The sequence below is a fragment of the Columba livia genome, unplaced genomic scaffold (assembly GCF_036013475.1).
Source record: "Columba livia isolate bColLiv1 breed racing homer unplaced genomic scaffold, bColLiv1.pat.W.v2 Scaffold_153, whole genome shotgun sequence".
In the NCBI taxonomy this organism is placed as follows: Eukaryota; Metazoa; Chordata; class Aves; order Columbiformes; family Columbidae; genus Columba; species Columba livia.
This window is the reverse complement of record NW_027043049.1, coordinates 531,618-553,610: the sequence shown is the minus strand read 5'-3', so window position 1 is coordinate 553,610 and position 21,993 is coordinate 531,618. Positions and strand designations below refer to the sequence as shown.

The 21,993-nt window shown below is 49.8% G+C and overlaps 1 long non-coding RNA gene across 1 annotated transcript; it reads left to right on the top strand.

Annotated features, from left to right (window-relative positions):
- The first annotated feature begins 885 nt into the window (after positions 1 to 885).
- On the top strand, positions 886 to 10,778 carry LOC135577852 (uncharacterized). The gene is made up of 4 exons (XR_010469378.1): positions 886 to 1,362; positions 6,113 to 6,245; positions 10,251 to 10,372; positions 10,642 to 10,778. It is a non-coding gene; the product is annotated as an uncharacterized LOC135577852 (long non-coding RNA).
- Positions 10,779 to 21,993: the final 11,215 nt, after the last annotated feature.

The following is a 21,993-nucleotide window of genomic DNA, read 5'->3' as shown; positions in this document are numbered from 1 at the left end:
GGGCCACGCTGCAGAGGCGCGCGGGCCGAGGAGCGCGTGCCGCCGGTGCGGCGGCGGGAGCAGCGCGCGAGGAGCGGCGGGGCCGGCGGTGAGCGAGGGGCGGGCGGACAGCGGGGAGACTGGACGGGGCCGCCCCGGTCCCGGCTGAGGGGGGAGGCTGGAGGGGGAGGGACGGGCTGGGTTCGGCAGGAGGAAGGCGAGGGGCAGCCAGCCGCAAGAGCGCGGCCCCGGGCCGGGCAAGGGGCGAGGGGGAAACACGCGGGCGGCTGTGAGGGAAGGGAGCCCCGGGCTGAGCGCTGCGCGGGGCTCGGGCGGGGCCGTGGGGCGGAGGGGGGAGCCCGCGGTGCCGCAGGGCAGAGGGAGGAAAGCGAGCGGGAGGGGGCAGCGCCGGGTCGGGAGCGGCGCAGGCGGGGCCGGGGCCGCCGTGGGGGCGCCAGGGGGCGCGAGGGGCGGGGGCGGCGCTGCCGCGGGGAGGGGCCGGGAACGGGGGGAGCGGCGGGAGCGGCGGAGGAGCCTGAGGGCGGGACGGCGCGGAAGGAGCTTGGGCGGGAAAGGCTGAGGGAGCTCAGGGAGGGGGGGACATCGGGGAGGCTTTGGCGGGAAAGGCTGAGGGAGCTCAGGGAGGGGTGACATCGGGGAGGCTTTGGCGGGAAAGGCTGAGGGAGCTCAGGGAGGGGTGACATCGGGGAGGCTTTGGCGGGAAAGGCTGAGGGAGCTCAGGGAGGGGTGACATCGGGGAGGCTTTGACGGGAAAGGCTGAGGGAGCTCAGGGAGGAGATGGCGTCGGGGAGGCTGCAGTGGGCAATGCTGAGGTAGCTCAGGACGGGATGGCACTCAGGTGTGTCCCTGTGACATTGGGGTCCAGCAACTACCAAAGAGCAGGTGAGGACCGTGGGCATTTGTACTGAGCTGTGACATCTCTAACCCGTGACATTGGGGTCCAGCAAGTACCAAAGAGCAGGTGAGGACCGTGGGCATTTGTACTGAGCTGTGACATCTCTGACCCGTGACATTGGGGTCCATCCTGAGCAGGGCACGTGCGGAAGCTGTGCTGCAGGGAGGGCAGAGCTGAGGGGAAGGGCTGTGCGAGGGGCTGGTGCCAAGGCAAGGTGGGCGCGCTGTGGGGTGTGGGGAGGTGTCAGCCCCGGACTCAGCCCCTGTCTGACTGTAGTGCCCTTGGGCTGCTGTAGCTCAGTCCTCCGTGTGTTTCTCTTCAGGGGAGCAGCGTGCAAAGGAAAAGCAAGGAAGGAGGTGAACCTGTGAGGAAGAGTGATGGATAAAGGGGGTTGGAGCGCACCTGCCAGTCAAGAGGGATCAAGAGAGAAGACACCGGTGGTGGAACCACAGGTCAGGAGAGCTCAGGTCAGGGAAAGGTGATTGTGGCTGTATGGGTTTTTCTAGCTCACACACCAATGAAAACAGTTTGGATAATAAAAGAAATGCATGCAAAACCAATAATGAAAGGCAGAGAATGTTTATATGCTATGTGTGAGATAGACCTGAAGGTATATTTCTTCCTGCAATGAAGGAGAATTCGCAATAAATGCTGCTGTCAGCAACGACCAGTAAGTGACGAGACTGTATTTACTGCTGCCTCTGGTCGCTCACGTAAAGTTGTAATGACGTGGCTGAACTCAGATACCCAGTGCTGCAAACACAAGGTAGAAAAAGAGACCAAGGGTCAAACAAGTTCTTGAGCTGACAGCTGTTGGGATCGCTGTGAGGTGTTCTGTAACAAACCTTGGAATGTTGGAACTGGCTCATATTGTGCAGCTGGCATCCTTAACCGCCTGGAAGCTTCTTTTCTTAAGGAAGAGGATAATCCTCTTTTGATGGCTGAATTGAGAATGCTATGGTTTCTAATAAATCACAGACATCATGGTTTTTATGCAATGCACACCCGCTCTCGCACGGCCCTTCCAGGACCTCTTGCGGAAGGCAATAGGAGGGCCGATGCACAAGCTGTGCTGCTCACTGTGCCTGAAGCCTTGCAGCAAGCTAAATGATCACATGAATCCTTTCACCAGAGTGCAAAGGCGTTAAAACGTCAATTTCAAATGACAGTGGATCAGGCCAGGAGCGTTCTTATGTCCTGCCCTGATTGCCAACAGTTGGCACCCGTGCCATCCAGAGAGGGTGTGAATCCAGGAGGGATTACTGCCAGTGAAGTACGGCCAGTGTTAAAGAGTCTCTTTGCCGACTTTTCGGTATCGTTTTCTGGCGACGAGGATGGGATGATCTGCCTGACCTGCCGTGGTCCCCAGGATCTCTGGGACCTTGTGCCGGCACCGGGGAATTCCCGGAAGGGACCACAGATCCTGGGACCAGCTCGGGACGCAGGTAAAACCCCGTCAATGAGATAAGGCACTTTCATTGTCTGGTTGGGTTGGCACGTTGCCTGCGCGAGACGTGGGCGACACCAGCGCCTTGGGTCTGCGCATTCGCGTCTGTGCATTTTGGTGAACTGGGGAACTTAAAAAAAGAAAGAAAGAGAAAATTAAAGAGAAAAATGAGAAAACAATAAAGAAAAGAGAAAAACGAGGGAACAGTAATTTGGTGAAGGTACCTTTAGTGATTTTGCTGTTTGAGCCTTAGCAATTGTAGAATTGTTTGTGTCTTTAGTGGTTTGTTGTTGTTGTTACTTGTGCCTTGGGTGATTTTATAGTCCAGTACTTACGGTTCACCAATTGTCTGTTAATGTGATTGTGAAGTAGGTAGTGGACAATCGACAGGAGGATTCGGGAGAAATCCCCCCGGGCTGTATTTTCTGACACTGGAAAAGGATCGTTTGCTGTTCAACAGGGAGTCAACCAGGGAGAATCTGATTGAATATTGTAATTAATGTGGCCACTGTAAATAATATTAATATGCTGCACAGGTCTAGGTGGGTATACTTTGAGATGTGTAGTATAGTGATATGCTACATGTAGTATATAGTAATGTATGTATTTTAAATCCTATATTGCCTATTACATAAGGCATATTACACAATACATAATGTTACATATGCATTGTATTTATCCCCTTCAGATCCATTTGTTTTGAAAAAGGATAATCAGGGAAAGAAATGGAAACCAGTCAAAGGTTTGTTGAAGAACAGCTATTGGTGTAGAATACACAGAGAACATGAGATCAAAATTGTCCCCCGGTCAGTCCAGGGTGGGATCCTGATGTCCTTATATCGGGGGACAGGCTGCATTGCTATGGACAGTGCATTTTATACGGGATTAGACACGCTGTGCCTAAAGCTGTAAATACGCCAAAACCTTCTGAGATTAAACAGGGATCGTGAGGCGTCTCCCACTGAGTTTTTACACCGTCTTAAACCGACAGCTGAGAAATATGTTAATATAGGTCCTGACTTGGAGAACAGAGAATGAGAATTCATAGTTGACTGGGAGCTCATTATTCTGTGTTAAACACTATGCGGGGAATATTAAGTAGCGATTCTGTAACAGTTATGGGTGCCACAAAAATTGCAAAACACGGCCCTTTAACCCGCTGCTTAGAATGTTTGTATGTGGAGTCTGGTACTTATTGATTGTGTGCCATGTGTCTTCTCTTGTGCACAACGAATGGTTGACAAAAGCTTTAATGGTGCAGTGGCTGTGCAGTTACACGCTGCTATGGCTGCAATTGTTGAACAAAGAAGGGGGAGATGTGGCGGGGTTGTGACATCAGGCCTGTGAGAAACTGCAAGAGTCACAGCGTGAGAACAAGCGCTGGTGGAATAACACAAGCAGCAAGGACTGTGGGACATGAACCATCAGGGACAGAGGGATTGATACGGGATTGGTACATCAGGGACAGAGGGATTGATACGGGATTGGTACATCAGGGACAGAGGGATTGATACGGGATTGGTGCATCAGGGACAGAGGGACTGATATGGGATTGGTGCATCAGGGACAGAGGGACTGATACGGGATTGGTGCATCAGGGACAGAGGGACTGATACGGGATTGGTGCATCAGGGACAGAGGGACTGATACGGGATTGGTGCATCAGGGACAGAGGGACTGATACGGGATTGGTGCATCAGGGACAGAGGGATTGATACGGGATTGGTACATCAGGGACAGAGGGATTGATACGGGATTGGTACATCAGGGACAGAGGTACCTGATGTGTCAAATACAAACCTGAGTTTGTATTAAACGTCTCTCTGCATCTTAAAGAGAGTCTGTGCCTCATCTGCTACACCCCTTTATATGTTTCCCTAATTACGATTTAGACTGTATTTACCGTTGTAAAAACAAAGCTTTCCCCCCTTAATTTTTGTCAGGTGTTGTAATTAGAATTAATAGAGATATTGGAGCCCGTCCTAGCTAAACTGGAGAAAAGGCAGCAGCCCTGTGTATTTTTAACTAAAGATTAAACCAAGTCTGCTGGCTCATTATCTTTAAGTGTTTTCCTGTGATCTCCTCCCTCCCAAGGTTTTGTGTCTGTGGTATCAAGGCCTGACACCCACGGCCACAGTGGATGAGTCACCATGGGCACAACACCAGGAACCCGCCTGTTTGTGTCCAGGATATCCACTCCAGCAGACACGTTGTAGTAAAAGAGCACATCATGGAACTGGAAAACCCTCTAATTGTGTCATTATACACATTCACTGCTCTTTTTTCTACTTTATAGCCGTTGTAGGTTTTTAAAATTAAGCAGTTTGAAAAGGGTTTCTGTTTTGGCTCTGCACACGGAGCCTGATTTTCCTTCTCTAGGACCTGTTACCCAGTTCACCACACTCGTGTGATCATTGCGCTGCACGTGGGCAAAATCAGCCGTGCCCTGTGTTTCTCCTGTAAAATAGTAAGAACGCTGATATAATCGTGCCAGGAACTGCCTGCACAGGGAATATTTGAAGGAACCCACTGCTAATGTATTTTTAATTGGTACTTGCGTTACGGATCAGATGCAACAAAAATCCATACTTTCTTTTATCCTTTGCTATACAGGAGGTGGTTGAACTGTTCTATAGCAGATTCGATCACTTGTTGTAAAGCAACGAAATAAATAACTTAGGCTTTTTCTATGGATAAACAACGTTTAATCCAATTCCTTAATTGTATTCCTGTAACACGTGTTCATTAGAGCATAAGCAAAACAGCGCTGGGTGCGCGGGGGCTTCGCTCTGCCCAACACGCACGCCTTGAAACAATAAGAGGTGTGCTTAAATACAGTAAGGTGTTACATATTCATAATGACCCCAGGAACGCCTGTACATATTCATAACCTTTCCCGCTTCTTATTAAAATGAGTCTCAGAGAACCATTTCCATAGTCTCCTCCTTGACCCTCCCCTGTTGCGCCTGCGCAGGGTCTCTATGGGTCTCTATGGTCTCTGTGGGTGTCTCTGGGTCACTATGGTCTCTGTGGTCTCTATGGGTCTCTGTGGGTGTCTCTGGGTCACTATGGTCTCTGTGGTCTCTATGGGTCTCTATGGTCCCTGTGGGTGTCTCTGGGTCACTATGGTCTCTGTGGTCTCTATGGGTCTCTGTGGGTGTCTCTGGGTCACTATGGTCTCTGTGGTCTCTGTGGGTGTCTCTGGGTCACTATGGGCTCTGTGGTCTCTATGGGTCTCTATGGTCTCTGTGGGTGTCTCTGGGTCACTATGGTCTCTCTGGTCTCTATGGTCTCTGTGGGTGTCTCTGGGTCACTATGGTCTCTGTGGTCTCTATGGGTCTCTATGGTCTCTGTGGGTGTCTCTGGGTCACTATGGTCTCTGTGGTCTCTATGGGTCTCTATGGTCCCTGTGGGTGTCTCTGGGTCACTATGGTCTCTATGGTATCTATGGGTGTCCCAAGTTGCCAAGTCAACTGAAACCAGACTGGCCCCCTTTTGCTGTCCATCTTGGCTGTCTTGTCTCCTCAAGGTTACAGCTGGTGCTGTAAAACTTCTCATCGCGGCATTTGATGAGGTTCTGGTTTTTCTTAACACAACTGGTTACATGTGGCTCTAAACTAGATACTCATTATGTGCCTTCAAGTGTTAGTTCGTTAGTAGGCCCTTATTATGTGGTTGGTTAACCCTGTTAGCTCCCTCTATCAATATAACCTCATAAACAAGTTTCAGAACTTTTTACATAGAACTTACCCACCTTTTCCTTTTTGCAGGTTCAGAGCCCGAGCCTCATTTGGTTGTATCTGTAAACATCAAACATCTCAGCACGAATCACAACTGCATTTCTCACGACAGAAGTGCCTGAACTGCACAGCTTGCCTGGCAGTGCAGAGAGCAGCAAGTGTGGTGAGTCCTGGGCCCTTGGGGACATTTCCCCCTGTTTTGTGTCCCAGTCCCTCCCTGCTCCCTCCTCTTTCCCACTGTGCCCTTCTTCCTCTTCATCTCTTCTCCCTCTGTCCCTCTGCTGCTTCCTCACCTATTCCTCCACCCTTCTGAATCTCTGTGCAGGGTTTCTCGTGTCTCCCTCTCCGTCTCCACCCCTCTGTGTTCTCACCATCCCTGGTTTCTCTTTGTCGTCATTCTTGTCTGTTGCTCTGTCCTGCTCCGTGCCCCATCATTTCTCACTGTATCCCTCTGTCCTGCTCCCTGCGCCTATTCCTGCCCCTCTTCTTTTTCACTCCCTCTCCATCTTGCTGCCCACCCCAGGATTTTTTCCCAATCTCTGTTGTACCCCCAACCCTTATTGTTCTTTCTCTCTCCTGCTCCCTCTCTGTCTTTCTGCCTGTCTTCCCTTTCCCTGCTGCTTCTTTCTCCATCTCTGTCCAGATTACTGCCCCTTTTCTTTCTTGATGTCTTTCTGTCCTGTTTGTCTTTCTGTCTTCCTTGCCTGTGCCCGGCCCCATCCCTTCTCACTATATCTCCCCTGTCCAGCTGGCTCTGCCTTTTCTTTGTCTTCTCTTCCTCTTTCCTGCTCCTCAGCCCTCTTTTCCTCTTCCTCCAGCTCATTGCTGCATGTTTGCCCTTTCCAGTCTCTTCATTTTGATCTGAACTTTGCTTTGTTTCTCAGTCCCTTTGTTCTGTTCCCTGCCTTTCTTTTTGTCTCTCCATCTGTCCATCCCCCTCCCTGTCTTTCTCTACCCCCTTCCTGCTTCTCCTCCTCCCCACTCCCCATCCCTCTGTCCTGCTCCTCAGCCCTGCTGTTTCTTCCTCCCTGTCTCATCACGGCTCCTTGTCCCTTTTTGCCTTGATCTCTCCATCTCTCCATCCTTTTCCCTGTGTGTTTCTTTCTCTCTGGGCTCCTCTGTCTTCTCTCTTGTCTCATTTGTCTCTCTCTAGTCCTCTGTCCTTCTCCCCAGCAGCTTCAACTGAATGACCAGGTGTCCGTGCACTCTGGTGTTTCCTCATCCCTGCCCTGGGGAAGATCTGTGTCTGTAGGGCTGGGGATCATTCAGGAGCTGGTGTCCTTGTGCAGACGGCAGAGCCAGGTGCAGTTGTGGCAGAGGTTGTTCTCAGCTGCTGCTTGTGCAGCTTGGTTCAAGAGCCAGCTGGGGGCTTCTTTGGAAGGGAGGTTTCTTGTTCTGTGCTCACTGCTCCTCGGCACCCTGCACAGGAGCGCTGTTGGGGTCTGCAGGGACGGGTGGGACCTGCTGTGACTCCTGGTGAATGTGAACTCAACTTGTCCTGATGGCCTCGAATGAAACCAGGCTGACTGTAGATGGATTTCTTCATAGATCATGTTCCAACCTCTGTGCTCAGTGCTAAAGAAAATGAGACCATATTTTTGGTACTGCCACCAGATTGTGGAAGTACAATATAAAACCCATCCTTATGGAGAGATTGTTGTATTTTAGGCTTAGTCTAAGTGTCTCCAGTAGCTGGGGTTTTTGCTTGGGCCTAATCCAAAAGGTCTTATGGCTTTCCTCTTTGTCTGAAGACGAATGTCCTAGAAACTATGAACCAAACAAATGTCCTGCAGCCTAGCCTGTCCTTGCCTGTCCTTGCCTGTCCTTGCCTGTCCTTGCCTGTCCTTGCCTGTCCTTGCCTGTCCTTGCCTGTCCTTGCCTTGCCTTATTTCCTTCTCATCCTGTTCTCTGTCCCATCCTCTCTCACTAACCCCTCGTCTGGCTGCATGTCTCTTCTTTCCGCTCTTCTTTCCTTTTCTCTCACTCTCCTGCTTCCTGCCTCTTTTCTTTCAATTGCTCCATCTCACTCCTGCAGCCCAACACTACTTTTTATTCTTCCTTCCCTTTCTCCTGCTCCCTTCGCTTTCTCCCTCTGTCCCATATCTTTCTTCCCGACTTGTCTCTTGGAGACTTTGTTCCACTTTGGCCCCAAGTCTAGCCATGGTTTGACCAGTTTTCAGAGGCCTGGCTGGTGACAGGAGGGACAGCAGGCAGTGACAGGCCCGGGGCTGACAGGCTCCCCCTCCCCTAGGGGGCGCTCGGCTGCCACGCCCAGCTGACATAGAACCTTTGTCACAATGCCGCTACCGTGGCGAGGATGTGGTGGCTCTGCAGGTGACAGGGACACTGCAGGACTTGGTGTCAGCTCAGCAATTTCTCAGTTCCCCAAAGAAGCGGAATTCTGCAAATTGCTGCCTTTGCTCTTGAAAGGATGTCATCAGGTGGGTGTTTTGGTGTAATACACTGAAAACCAGAGCAGAAATGGGGAAATATTCCCATGAGATGCATGATCCCTGCACCAAACCACCATGACTCAGCTTAAGTAGATCTGCAGCTTATTTTTTTGTACTGCCAGCAGATTGTGGAAGTACAGTATAAAAACAATCCCTATGGAGAGATCTTCGTATTTTAGGCTTAGTCTAAGTGTCTCAAGTAGCTGGGGTTTTTGCTTGGGCCTAATCCATAAGGTCTTATGGCTTTCCTCCTCGTCTGAAGATGAATGTCTGACAGAGCAGTCAGACAGAAAGGGACCTGGGGGTACTCATTGACAGGAAGCTCAACATGAGCCAACAGTGTGCCCCGGTGGCCAAGAAGGCCAACGGTATCCTGTCCTGTATCCAAACCAGCGTGGTCAGCAGGACAAGGGCAGTGACCCTTCCCCTGTGCTCTGCATTGGGGAGGCCACACCTGGAGTATTGTGTTCAGTTCTGGGCCCCTCAGCTCAGGAAAGAGATTGAAGTGCTGGAGCGGGTCCAGAGAAGAGCAACAAGACTGGGGAAGGGACTTGAACACAAGACCCATGGGGAGAGGCTGAGGGAGCTGGGCTTGTTTAGTCTGGAGAAGAGGAGGCTTAGAGCTGAGCTCAGCACTCTCTAGAACTACCTGAAGGGCAGTTCTAGCCAGGTGGGGACTGGGCTCTTCTCCCAGGCATCAGCAATAGGACAAGGGGCCATGGGCTTAAACTCTGCCAGGGGAAATTTAGGCTGGATATTAGAAAGCAATTCTTTGCAGAGAGAGTGGTCAGGCATTGGAATGGCTGCCCAGGGAGGTGCTGGACTCGCCGTCCCTGGAGGTTTTTAAACTGAGATTGGACATGGCACTTAGTGCCATGATCTAGTAAACGGACTAAAGTTGGACCAAGGGTTGGACTCGATGATCTCTGAGGGCTTTTCCAACCCAGTCCATTCTGTGATTCTGTGATTCTGTGGGGGTGGTGGCCCAGGGGCAGAAACCAGCACTGAGTCCCTGTGGGGCCCTCGCTGCCCCCCAGCCTCGTGCCACACGGCCCCGTCCCAGGGCACGCTTGGAGCCTTTGGGCCTGTTTCAAATCCAAGCTGGGATTGCTTTGGCACTTTGGGCCAGTTTTGAGTTCAATCTGGGCACATTTGTGCCCTTTGGGGTCGTTTCTGCCCAGATCTGGGAGTTCTTTGGCTTTGCACTCCAGTTTCTACCCAAATCTGGGGGTGTTTCGGCCATTTTAGGCCATTTTTTACCCAAATCTGGGCATACTTTGACTTTTTTGTCCAATTTCACCACAAATCTGGGGATGTTATATCCCTATTTGGCCATTTTTGATCCAAATCTAGTGGTGCTTTATTATTTCTGGCTCTTTTTACCAGATATACTCAGGTGCTTTTGCCCATTTTTTCCCCTAATGGAGGCGCTGTGATCCCAAATATGGGATGTTTTCACCTTTGCTGACAGTTTTGCACCCAAATGTGGATGGTTTTGCCTCTTTTGGCCACTTTTTGCCCAAATACTCAGATACTTTTGCCTGTATTGGCCAATTTAGCCCCCAAATATTTGGAATATTTTGTCATTTTGCCAGTTTTTTCCCCAAATACGGCTATATCTCTGCAATATATGGGCATTGTTGTCCTAACTATGTTGTGCTGTGTTTTGTTTTGTTTTTCTCTGTTCTTTATGGCCTCTTTCACCCGAAATGCAGGAGTATTGCGCTGTGAGCCTGGAAACCTCTCTGCTCTGTGCTTGACTCCAGGCCATGGCATTGGCAGAGCTGATCGAGCTTCTCAGCTGGATCCTGGTTCTGAGCCTTGGGCTGTCCCAGAGGTACGTTGGCGCTGTCTGTCTGCTTGAGGGAATAAACACTCGTGTTTTAATAGGTTATTCACGTGTGATTGTACCCAGGATCATCTCAGAGGCTTTTCAAAAGCTTTTTGTGCCTTGGTGGTGTTACACAGACAAGTAATGAATATTCATTTGCCTGAAAACCTGATAGGTCTCAGCACAAAGGTCACCCATGTTCCATTTCTAGCTGTGGGAACGTACACCTTTGTATGTGTCCTGTGTCTTTACCTCACCCCCTCCCGTCACTGCAGGTGACTGAGGAAGAAGGAGATCACAACATGCCAAGGAAGCTCCTCACCCGTGTTGGACTCCCTGTTTGGTTCCTGCAGTCCATGGTGATCAAGCCTCTTGGTGTAATCCTGTTCCTGAGCCTGGGGGCAATCCCAGGGTAAGTGTTCAGTCTTCATTGGTCACTGGCCTTTTGCATTTGTTAATATTTGGTTTATTATTTGTTAACATTTTCCTGCAATAGTTGTCCTTGCAGTAGCCAGCAGGCTCTTTGCTAGAAGAAACTTGGCTGATCATGTTTTGCCCTGGTGCTCCATGCTCCCACCTTAGTGTGGGTTTTCTTTTGTGTGTGTGAGAGGTGTCCTGGTCAGAAGGCCCTGAGAGCCCCATGTTTGTCCATCTGGTCCTTGAGGGGTGTTGCATGTGGCCTGGTCACAGTAGTTTGGAAGCTGCCAGGTCCCATTCAAGGGATCTGCATAGAGTGGGTGGTTTCTAGGACCCTGGGTGTTCCCCGGGAGGGTTTTAGGACCCTGGGTGTTCCCCGGGAGGGTTTTAGGACCCTGGGTGTTCCCTGGGAGGTTTTTAGGACCCTGGGGGTTCCCAGAGAAGGTTTTAGGACCCTGGGGGTTCCATAGAGATTCATAGAGCCCTATAGGGACCCGAAGGGACCTGTAGGGGCCCAAGGAGCCCTAAGGAGCCCCATGGAGACCCATAGAGCCCCATAGAGACCATAGAAAGGGAGGATTAAAGCTCTTTGCCAACTGCTCCATCTCTGCGCTGCTCGCAGTGCCGGCTGCCGAGCCAGCGGCAGGTTGGGGCTGAGTTTAGAGCTGGGTGAGCTCCAGGGAGTCCTTTCTCCCGACAGCTCCAGGCCTGCTTAGTGGCCACTGCAAGTGCTGGATAAATGTTGGCAAGCTGCTCCTGATGGGAAGGGAGAGAGGAGCTGCCGCTGGGATGGATTTGGATGCTGAGGACACAGCGGTGGGTGACAGGGGTGGCCATTGCGGAGGGGCAGTGTGAGCTCTGGTGCTGCTGTCTCCAGGCTGGATCACCAGGCCCAGGCCACCATGCTGGTTCACCAAGTCCTTGGCAGATCCCTGTGGTCCATGGTGAGCGCTGGCTGCCAGGTCCTGGGCCTGTGACTCTCAGGGCAGCGGTTTCCCTGAGAGCCTTGCAGTAAAAATCTTTTGGGAAAACTGCTGAGTGTGTGTAACTTACCCAGAGGTGCAGCTGGTCAGTCTTGTGGTTCCTGTGGGTTGTGGAGTGTGTTGTAGTGATGGAAAAAGCTGTTGGCTGGGGCCCCCAGCTCTTTGCCACCCCCTGAGGAACCCATGTTGGCAGTTATGTACCAGCACTTGCTGTCCCAGCACACAGTGGAATTGCACGCTGTGAATCCTGGTGCCGACATCCCAGAGCCCAAAGCTGGAGAGGGGGAACACGGCAGCTGCCTGTGCTGTGCTGGGGTGGTGTTGGGTGCAGGTGTTGTGCCAGGGTCTGCTTACTGCTCTTGCTTTTGCAGTGAAGTTCTCAGCGTGCAAGAGCATCTGGGAGACCTCTGACCCTTTCCTGGGCCTGGTGCTGGAGATCAGGTAGTGGGGCAGGGTGTGGGTGGGGGAGCTCTGCTCTCACAGGGGATGTTCCTGCAGCTGCACCGTTACTGCTCTCCAGGCTGCTTAACTGCCAGTGTCAGGCAGGGTGCAGGCAAGAGGGAAGCAGCTTCTGTTGTGCTGCCTCTGTCTGGCAGAGCAGAGCCTGTTGCCTGAGCATGAGCCACGACTCCTCCATTGAGGCTCCGTGGGATTGGGGACAGTCCAGCCGTCCCTCATGGCATGCTGGCCAGTGCCTGGCTGGGGGCAGGCTCAGGGCTTTGGTGCAGTCTGTGGCCCTGTGCTCATGCTCTGTTTTATCTCTCGGGGCCAGCGTCTCTGATCAGGTGAAAAAAGCTGAGACCAGCAGACCCGTGTGTTCACCAGTGACAGGCCAGGTGAGTCCTGAAGGCTGTTCTGGGCCAGAGCTGCAGGGAGCTGCTGCCCCTCTGCCTGCTCTGCGAGGGCAGGTGGGCTGCAGCTTGGCAGGGAGGCAGGCACTGCACCCAATGGACAGGTGTGAGGGAGGATGGCTTGCAGGAAGGATCCTGCTCAGTTAAGAGTTGCTGTGTGAGCTTGGAGGGGATGGGATTGCAGTATCACCCTGTGTCCTTGGCACAGTGATTCAGCCTGGAGGCCCAAAAAGCTGCTCACCCTCCTGCAGCTGCCTCCTGTGCCCAGAACAGTTCAGAGCTCCTGCAACACCAGCAACACAAGTGGGGCCACAGCAGAGCTGTCGTGGCAGAGCTCCTGGGAGAGCAAGCAGCCACCCACCTCACCCAAGCTGCTGCTGGAGCCCATCCCCAGCCAGGAGCCCAGGGGCAGTGGGGAGAATGCTGAGACCCTGGAGAGGGACTCCTGCAGCAGCGGTGCTGCCAGCCCAGTGCACGGCACAGCGGGAATCTGCCCAAAGCGTCCCAGAAGGCCCAGGGTGGAACCAGCAGCTTCTGCACCTCTCAGGAATCAGGCTGTGGCATGGACCTCCCTACTGGCTCCAGCACCAAGGTGGCTGCACCCAAAGACTCCAAACTGGCAACATTGAAATCCTCCCTGTTGGCCAGTGCTGCTCTGGAGCTGAACATCACCATGTCACCACCACCAGCCATGAGGCTGGTGCTTTCTGCCAAAAAGTGAGTCTGAGCTTCTGCCTGGAGTCTTCGACAGGTGCCTTGTGTCTTCTGAGCTGGAGATTGTGTTGAGGAGAGTGTAGACTGGATGCTGGGTGTCTTGCTAAGCTGGAGGCAGACAGGGAGAGCCCCTCAGCCCCAGGGCTGCAGCAGTTGCTCTGGTTTGGGGTACAGGGCCAGGTCCCCGCTGTTGTTCCCATCCCTGATTAAGGCTGGAGAGACGCCTCCTGTCTTCTTGCTCAGGACAGAGGGGCAGCTGTTCCAGTCCCTGGAGCGGGGTGGCCTCCCCAATCTTCTCGGAGTGTCTTGTCCCCTGGGGCGATGGGAGCAGGTGACTCCCCAGCTGGAGGCTGCAGAGTCTCCTCCTCCCCAGGCAGGGGCTGGGACCGGCCCTCTGGGCGCCGCTGTGCAACCAGGGCTCAGGACAGTGCGCTGGCGTTTCTGTTTAAATGTCCTTCCTTCCTTTTTTCGTTTCTGCTTCTAAGAGAAAACACTTCTGATTTGTTGACCACCCCCCACTTTCCTCTCCCCTTCTGTGTCTTTACCCTTCCTTTTTCTCTGGGCTCGCCTTCTTATTTTCTTCTCTCGGCTCATGGAAACCTCTTTTCTTTAGATCACCAAGTTTGTTGTTTTTTTTCATATTAATAACTGCAGCGCAGCATCCTGTGGAAGGCGAGCAGAAGTGACCATTGCACACCACCTCACTCACAATTTGCCAACCACACCTACCCCATGGACACCACCCACCCCAACTCCTTGGCCTGTTGGCAAGTCGAGGTAAGTGGTGCCAGTCGCTCCCAGGCTCCTGCACGGCAGCAAGGCCAGTAGTCCACGAGGCAACTGTCTGACATGGCAGGTGGCCCGGGGCAGTGATTTCAGCAGCCACCTCTCCTGTTCTCTTGGATTGGCTAAGGTGGTAGCAGTTGGGTGCTGTGCTTGTGCACCGTGGAGTGTGGAGGAAGAGGGGGCTCCTGCTCCTGACCTGGCCTTCAGACCATGTCAGCCTCTTTTCCTGTTCTGCAGGCTGTCCTCATCTGCTCTCCATTGGCCAAATCATGAAAAGCCGACCTTCAGCTTCATCCTCAGCTCAGCCCTTTGGCTCCCAGCCTCCCCGTGACCAGCTGTTCCACTGCCCACCCTTCACACCACCTTCCTCCTGCAGCAGCGAGAAGTAGCCCAGCCAGGTCACCCCTGGTTCCTCCAGAAAGTGTCAGTGTAAGCAGCACCGTGGAGCAGACAGCAGCCCCTGTGCTCTGGCTGTGAAGGACAAGGACCAAGTCTCCAACCCCAGGGAAGAAGAAGAAGAATCTCACAGGAGGGCTCAGTGTCCCCTGCGGGGAAGGAGGTGGCAGGCAAGGGTCCCAGCGGTGGCAGGGAGGCACCCGGCTGTCAGCTCCAAAAGATCAGGCCCGTGGTGCAAGTGTCAGGCTCCAGGACCTGTCTGGACACGGAGCCCATCTGCCCCCTCAAGAGGAAGAAAAGGAAGAGATGGAGGAGACAGAAGAGTGCTGCTCAGGGTTAGAATTAGGTTTAGCATTAGGGTTACAGATTGTGGGTAAGGGTTAGAATGAAGGCTTGGGTTTAGGGTTTAGTGTTTAGGGTTTGAGTTAGTGATAGGGTTAAAGTTAGGATTAGGATTAGAGTTACAGTTTGCTGTTAGGTGCTAGGGTTAGACTTGGGGTTAGTGAAGAGTATTATGGTAAGTAGTTAGGGTTAGGGGTAGGGACAGAGTTAAGGTTGGGTTTTGGTTAGAGGTAGGTTTATAGTTTAGGTTTAGAGTTAGTGTTAGTGGTTAGGATTAGGGTACGGTTAGGGATGAGGAATTGGCATTGTAGTTAGTGATAGGGTTTGGGGATAAGGGAAATGGTTAGATTTTGGGTTTGGGGTTAGGATTAGGGGTCTGGTAGTCTTTGGGATAGTGGTTAGGGTTAAGAGTTAGTGTTAGAGAGATGGTTAGAGTAAGGGTTGGAATTTGGGGTAGAGCTGCAGTTAGGACCAGGATCAGAGTTTTCCTTAGGGTTATCATTTATTGGTTATTGTTTCTTGGCTAGCGTGTATTAGTTAGGTTTAGAGTTAGGATTAGTGTTTAAGCTTAGGTTTCAGTGTTAGGATTAGAGGCTAGGGTTAGAGGATATGTTAGGCTGAGAATTAGTGTTACAGGTTAGAGTTAGGCTTAGGTTTATATTAGCGTCAGAGGGGGCTAGTGTTTCATCAGATGTAGGGATAGGGCTTTGGGTAAAGCACAGGGTCAGGATTAGAGTTACCAGTTAGGGATTAGGAGTAGTGTTAGGTTGAGATAAGGTGTATGGTGAGGCTTAGATACGGGTTAGGGGTTTGGGTGTAGAGTTAGAGTTAGCATTAGGTAAGGTTTCAGGTTACGTTTTGATTACAGGTTGGTTTAGGGGTTAGGGTTATAGTTAGGATTAGGGTTTGTGGTTGGGGGTAGTTGTTAGTTCTCGAGTTCTAATTAGAGGTAGGGTTAGACTTAGCCTTAGGGAAAAGAATTAATTTTAGTTTTAGGGATAGGATTTGGGTTAGTGTTAAGGTGTAGGGGTTATTGTTGAAATAAGTATGAGGTTTAGAATGAGCCTTGCAGGCTAGGGTTGGGGTTAAGGTTTAGGAGTTAGGTTTAGAATAAGTGTTAGGGCTTTGTTTTTGTGGTTAGAGTTAGAAGTAGAGTTAAGGACAGGGTTATAGTAAGCAGTTAGGACTTAGGGTTATGGTTATAGTTAGGCTTAGGGTTAAATTAGGGTTTTTGTTCGGGTTTGGTGTTAGGGCTTTGGTTAGGGCTAGAGTTAGCATTAGGTTTCAGGTTTAGTCTTAGGGTTAGGATTTACAGTAAAGGTTAGAGTTAGGGTAAAAATTAGGGCTTAATTTAAGGGTTAAGTTAGAGTTAGATTGAGAGTTAGGGTTAGAATTTTGTTTAGGTTTAGCATTTAGATAAGGGTTAGGTTTTAGATAAGGTTGAGGGTTAGTGTTAGATAAGGTTTTGGGTTAGGGGCTAGAGTTAGGGTTAGGGTTTGGGATAGGCTTAGGGAGCATGGTTAGGGTTAGTGTTTGGGGTTAGGGTTTTGAGTGAGGGTTATGGGTCAGGTTTCGGGTTAGAGTTAGTCTTAGAGTTGGGATTAAACTTTGGGCAAGAGGTTAGAGTATAGCATTAAGGGTTAGGGTTAGGAGTTTGTGTTTGGGTTATATGAGGTTTAGGTTAGGGTTACGTGGTAGGGTTAAGGTCTAGGGTTAGATTTAGGGTGAAGGTAAGTGTTAGGAGTTACAGTTAGGGTTAGGCTTAGGAATTAGGGAGTTGGGTTAGATTTTGGGGTTAGGGGTTTGAGCTAGGGTTAGGGGGAAGGGTTACATTTAGGGTTAGAAATAGGGTTAAACGTAGGGGAACTGGTCAGAGTTAGGGTTAGAATTACTGTGTTTGAGTTAGATGAGGTTTAGGATTAGGGGTATGTGTTAGAGTTAGGCTTTAGGGTGAGGAGTTATGGTTAGTGCTAGAGTTAGGAGCTAGGGATTAGTCTGAGAGGTAGGGTTTGAGGTTCGGGTATGTGTTTGCATTGGGGTTTGGGTTAGGTGTTCAAGTATTAGGGGTAGGATTTGATTGGTGTTAGAGTTCGAGAGTAGTGTCAGTGGAAGTGGTTAGGGGTTTTTAGGAGGTAGGGCTAGGGTTAGGGTTATGTTTAGGGTCAGGTTTAGGGTTAGAGTTAGCTTTAGGGGGTTGATGATAGGCTTAGGTATTAGGGAGAAGAATTAGGGTTACATTGAAGGATAAGATTATGTTTAGGATAAGTGGTTAGGACTTAGGTTTAGGGTTATACTTCCTTTTAGGGTTAGATTAGAATCATGTCAGTGGAAGTGGTTAGGGTTAGGGGTTAATTTCAGGAGGCAGGGCTAGGGTTAGGGTTATGTTTAGAGTCAGGGTTAGGGTTAGAGTTAGGGGTAGGGTCAGGGTTTGATTAGGATTAGGGTTAGAATTAAGGTTAGGGCTTTTGGGTTTGGGTTGGGGTAGAGTTTGGTTTTAGGTTGAGGCTTAGATTTGTGATTACAGTAAGAAGGCTAAGCATAAAGTTTAGAGTTGGAGTTAGGGTTGGGGGTTTGCATTAGCGTTCCATTAGGGTGAAGATAATTGGGTAGAATTTAGGGTTAGGCTTAGGGTTGAGGGAGTAGCATTAGTGGACATAGTTAGGAGTAGCTGAGGTGTAAGGGTTGGGGTTTGGGGTTAGAGTTAGGGGTTGGGCTTAGAGTTAGGGGTAGGAATTATAATTAAGATTAGGTGTAAGGGTTGGGGTTTGGGGTTAGAGTTAGGGGTTGGGCTTAGAGTTAGGGGTAGGAATTATAATTAAGATTAGGGTAAGGGTTAGATTAGTTTAAAGTTTAGGGGTTAGACAGTAGTGTTAGAAAAGGTGGTTAGGGTTAGGTTTTAGAATTCTGTTGGAGATAGGGGTTTGGGTTCATGGTTAGGGAGTAATGTTATTGTAAATGGTTAAGATTAGCATAGGAGATTAGGTTTAGCGGTGAGGCTAGAGTTAGGTTAGTTTCAGGGTTTAGGGGTTGTTGCTAGAGTAAGGGTGAGGTTTAGAATGATGGTTACTGGCTAGGGTTAGGGTTAAGGTTTAGGTTTGATCTTTAGAGTCAGCTTTAGGGGATTGGTTTTAGGCTTAGGTATTAGGGAGAAGAATTAGGGTTAGATTGAAGGATAAAATTATGGCTAGGATAAGTGGTTAGGACTTAGGTTTAGGGTTATAGTTCCTTTTAGGGTTAGATTAGAGTCAGTGATTGGGTAGCGTTACCAGTTAGGGAGAAAGGTTAGAGTTAGCGTTTGATGTTAGCATTAGATTATGGGTTGGGCGTATTGTTAGGTTAGGGTTTGGATTTCTATTTATGTGATGTTAGTCTTAGGGTTAGAGTTAGGGCTTTGTCTTAAATTTTAGGATTAGGTTTAGGATTAGTATTTAAGTTTAAATTTAGGCTTAAGTTTTAGGATTTGGTTTAGGGTAATGGTTGGATTAGGGTTAGTGTTAGGGGTTCCGGAGCTGTCTTACAGGTAGAGTTAAGTTTTTGGGTTAGATTTAGGGGTAGGGTTAGATTAAGGTTTAGGGTTAGAATCAGGGTTAGGGCATTGAGTTAGTTTTAGAGTTAGGGTTAGAGTTTGGTCTTAGATTTAGCCTTTGCTTTAGGATTACAGTAAGTGATTGGACTAACATTAGAGGTTTAGATTTAGGGATAGGTGTTAGAGGTGGTGTTAGGGTTATTATTAGGGTTTAATTAGGATTAGGTTTAGAGTTTATGGGTAGGGATGTGGTTAGTGGTAAAGGTTAGTATTAGGGTTAGTGTTAGAGGTAAGGATTAAGGTTAGGGGTTAGGGAATAGTGTTGGGTTAGTGTTACGGGTTGGGGATACGGAGTAGTGAAAGTGGTTGGGAGTAGGTTTAGGTACTAGGGTTAGGGTTTGGATTTACATTTGGGTTTGGTTAGTGTTCAGGTTAGAGTTAGGGTTAGTGGTTAGTGTTAGATTTACATTTAGGGTTAGGTTTAGGGTTAGGAGTTAGGGTTAGAATTGGGGTAAGCGCTTGGGGTTACAGTTAGATTAGTTTTAGGTTAGTGTTAGGGTTGGTGGTAGGGGTTTATTTAGGGTTAGGGGTTAGGGAGTAGCGTTATTCTAAGTGGTTAGGATTACTGTAAGGGGCTAGGGTTAGGGGTGGGGATAGGGTTAAGGTTAGAATGATGGGTTAGGGTTGCAGTTAGGGTTTGGGATTGGGGGTAGAGTTAGGTTTCGGGACAGGGGTTTGGGGTTCAGATTAGATTCAGGGTTAGGGTTTAGGATAAGGATTAGGTTTTCGGTAAGTGTTGGGTCAGTGGAAGTGGTTAAGGTAAGGGGTTAGTTTTAGGTTTCAGGGTTTGAATTAGGGTTAAGTTTCAGATTAGATTTAGGGTTAGGGTTAGATTAGAGTTAGGGGATGGTGTTTCCAGTTAGACTTATGGTTAGGGGTTTGGATGAGGTTTACAGTTAGGATTAGATTAGTGTTAGGATGTAGTTAGTGTTAGGGCTAAGGATTAGGTTTCAGAGTTAGGGAATAGTGTTAGTGTAAGCCGTTAGGGTTAGGTTTTAATATTAGGGTTGAAGGGTAGGACTAGGGTTAGGGTTAGAGTTAGGCTTATGGGTAAGTATTAGAGTTAGGTTAGGTTTAGAAGAAGGTTAGAATGTAGGGTTGTAGTTAGTGTTAGAGGTTAGTTTTATGTTTTGGGTTAGAGTTAGGATTACGTTTTAGCTTTAGATTTAGTTAGAGTTAGGGATGGGGTTAGCATTAGGGTTAGGGTTAGCGTTAGGCAGTAGTGATAGTGGAATGGTCAGAGTTAGGTTTTAGATTTCTATTGGAGATGGAGGTTGGGGTTGGCATTACGGGTTGCAGTTCTGGTGAGTGGTTAGGGGGTAGTGTTAGTGTAAGTCATTAGGATTAGCGTAAGGGGTTAGGTTTAGGGGTTAGGGGTCGGGATAGCTTTAGGGTTAGGATAACGGGTTAGGGTTTGAATTAGGGTTAGTTTAGGGTTAGAGTCAGTCGTAAGAGTTGCAGGTTAGGATTTAGGGTTAGGGCTTGGTTTTGTTTAGTGTTTGGTTTAGGCCTAGTGTTAATATGATGGGTTAGGGTTAGTTTTAGGGTTAGGCTAGGGTTATGGTTTAGGGTTAGGTCACATTAGGGTGATATTTCAGGTAAGAGTTAGGGTAAGGCTAGGGTTAGGGTTAGTTTTAGTGTAAGTGTTTAAGGTAAGGGGAAGGTATAGGTTTAGGGTTAGGATTAGGTTTTGGGTTATACTAGGGTTAGTTTTAGGGTTAGGGGGGGTTTGGTTTAGGTTAGATTTTGGGCAAGAGGTAGGGTTAGGGTGGTGGTTGGGTTAATGTTATGGTTAGTTTTAGGTGAATGCTAGGTGTAGGGTAAGTTTTAAGTGCAGGGGTTAGGATTAGGGTCAGGGTAAGGGATGGATAAGTGTTAGGGTTAGGTCTTAGGGAGTGGTGTCAGTGGAAGTGGTTGGGGTTGGGGTTTAGCTCAGGGTCCCAGGGGGATTTGTGAGGTACCAAGGCCTGGATGAAGAGCTCCCTTCTTGGTCGCACACATCCCAAAAGACAGGGACACGTCTGTGCCTGATCTGCCTGGCGCTGTCCCACCAGCAGTGGCAGATGCGTCCTGGAGAGGAGTGGAGCTGCCAGGCACTGTCAGAGGATCTCCCTGAGGTGCCACTCGCTGCCCACCCAGACTCACACCCTGTCCCTGGCTGTGACAGATACAGCAGCTACGAGCTCTGGACACAGGACACAACAGTCCAACAGCAGAGACCATCTCTCCTGTCCTGAAAGACTCTTATGACCCCTGGAGCCCAAAGCCGTGGACCCCATGAACTCATTGGACATTTTAGAGGTGTGGCCTATAGACTGAGGAGTGAGATCTGTGTGTATATCCAGAGATAGGAAAGTGCTGTTGATTAACTGGAATGTATTGGAGAGTGTGGGACCCGGGCACAACACAGATGGTACAGAATAAGGGGGGGCACTGTCCTGGTTTCAGCTGGGAGAGAGTTCATTTTCTTCCTAGTAGCTGGTAGAGTGCGGTGTGTTGGATTTAATCTGAGAAGAATGTTGCTAGCACAGGGATGTTTGGGTTGTTGCTAAGCCATGTTTATCCCAAACCAAGGACTTTTCAGCACGGAGGCTGGAGATGCACAAGAAGCTGGGAGGGGCACAGGCAGGACAGCTGGCCCAAGTGGCCAAAGGGCTGTTCCACACCATATGATGTCATGCTTGGTGTGTAAACTAGAGAAAAGTTATCTGGGGGACCGCTGTTTGGGATCTGGCTGGGTGTCGCTCGATGGGTTGTGAGCAATTGCATTGTGCATGACTTGGTTTATATCTCCTCTTATTATTACCATTTTTGCAATTACTACTATTACTACTAATATTGTTATTATTATAATTACTATTACTATAATTATTTATTATCATTATTATATTATATTTGTTGTAGCTGTTGTAGCTATTGTAGCTATTGTTGCTGTTGTTATTGTTTTGCCTTTCTGTCTCATTAAACTGTCTTCATTTTAACCCAAGATGTTTCTTTCTTGCCTGATTCCCTCTCCCACCCCACTGGGCTGGAGGGAGTAAGAGAAGGGCTGTGTGTGATGTTCAGCTGCCTGCTGGGTTCAACAAAACAGTCCTGGTAAAAGGAGTGATCATGCAAGGTGTCCCAGAGGAAGAGGTGAACCTGAGGAGGGCACAGGGTAACAAGGGCCCTTCAATGCCAGGACAGGCTGTGAGGAGCCAGGATGCCAAAAGATGTCAGACTGGAGGATGTTTCAGGACACCGTCTTGGTTCAGCCCTCCCCTGCCCTTGGTGCCATGAGAGACACCCCATGGTCCTGCCCAGCCTTGTCCTGGGCTCCTGAGCCAGCTGGGAAGATGGCAAGGGCTCAGCAGCAGTGATCCTCATCCAGCTGGCTCTGTTTCCCAGCCCAACCAGCGTGGCCAGAGCAGAGTCAGCCCATGGCCCCAGGGCACCACAGCCCCCCGCTCTGCAGAGCAGCATCGCCAGCTCAGGGCCCTGTGGGGAGCACAGGGAGGGAACCAGGACCAGCCGGCCGGGCCAGGCTGGACACCCTCACCTGGGGAAAGGGAT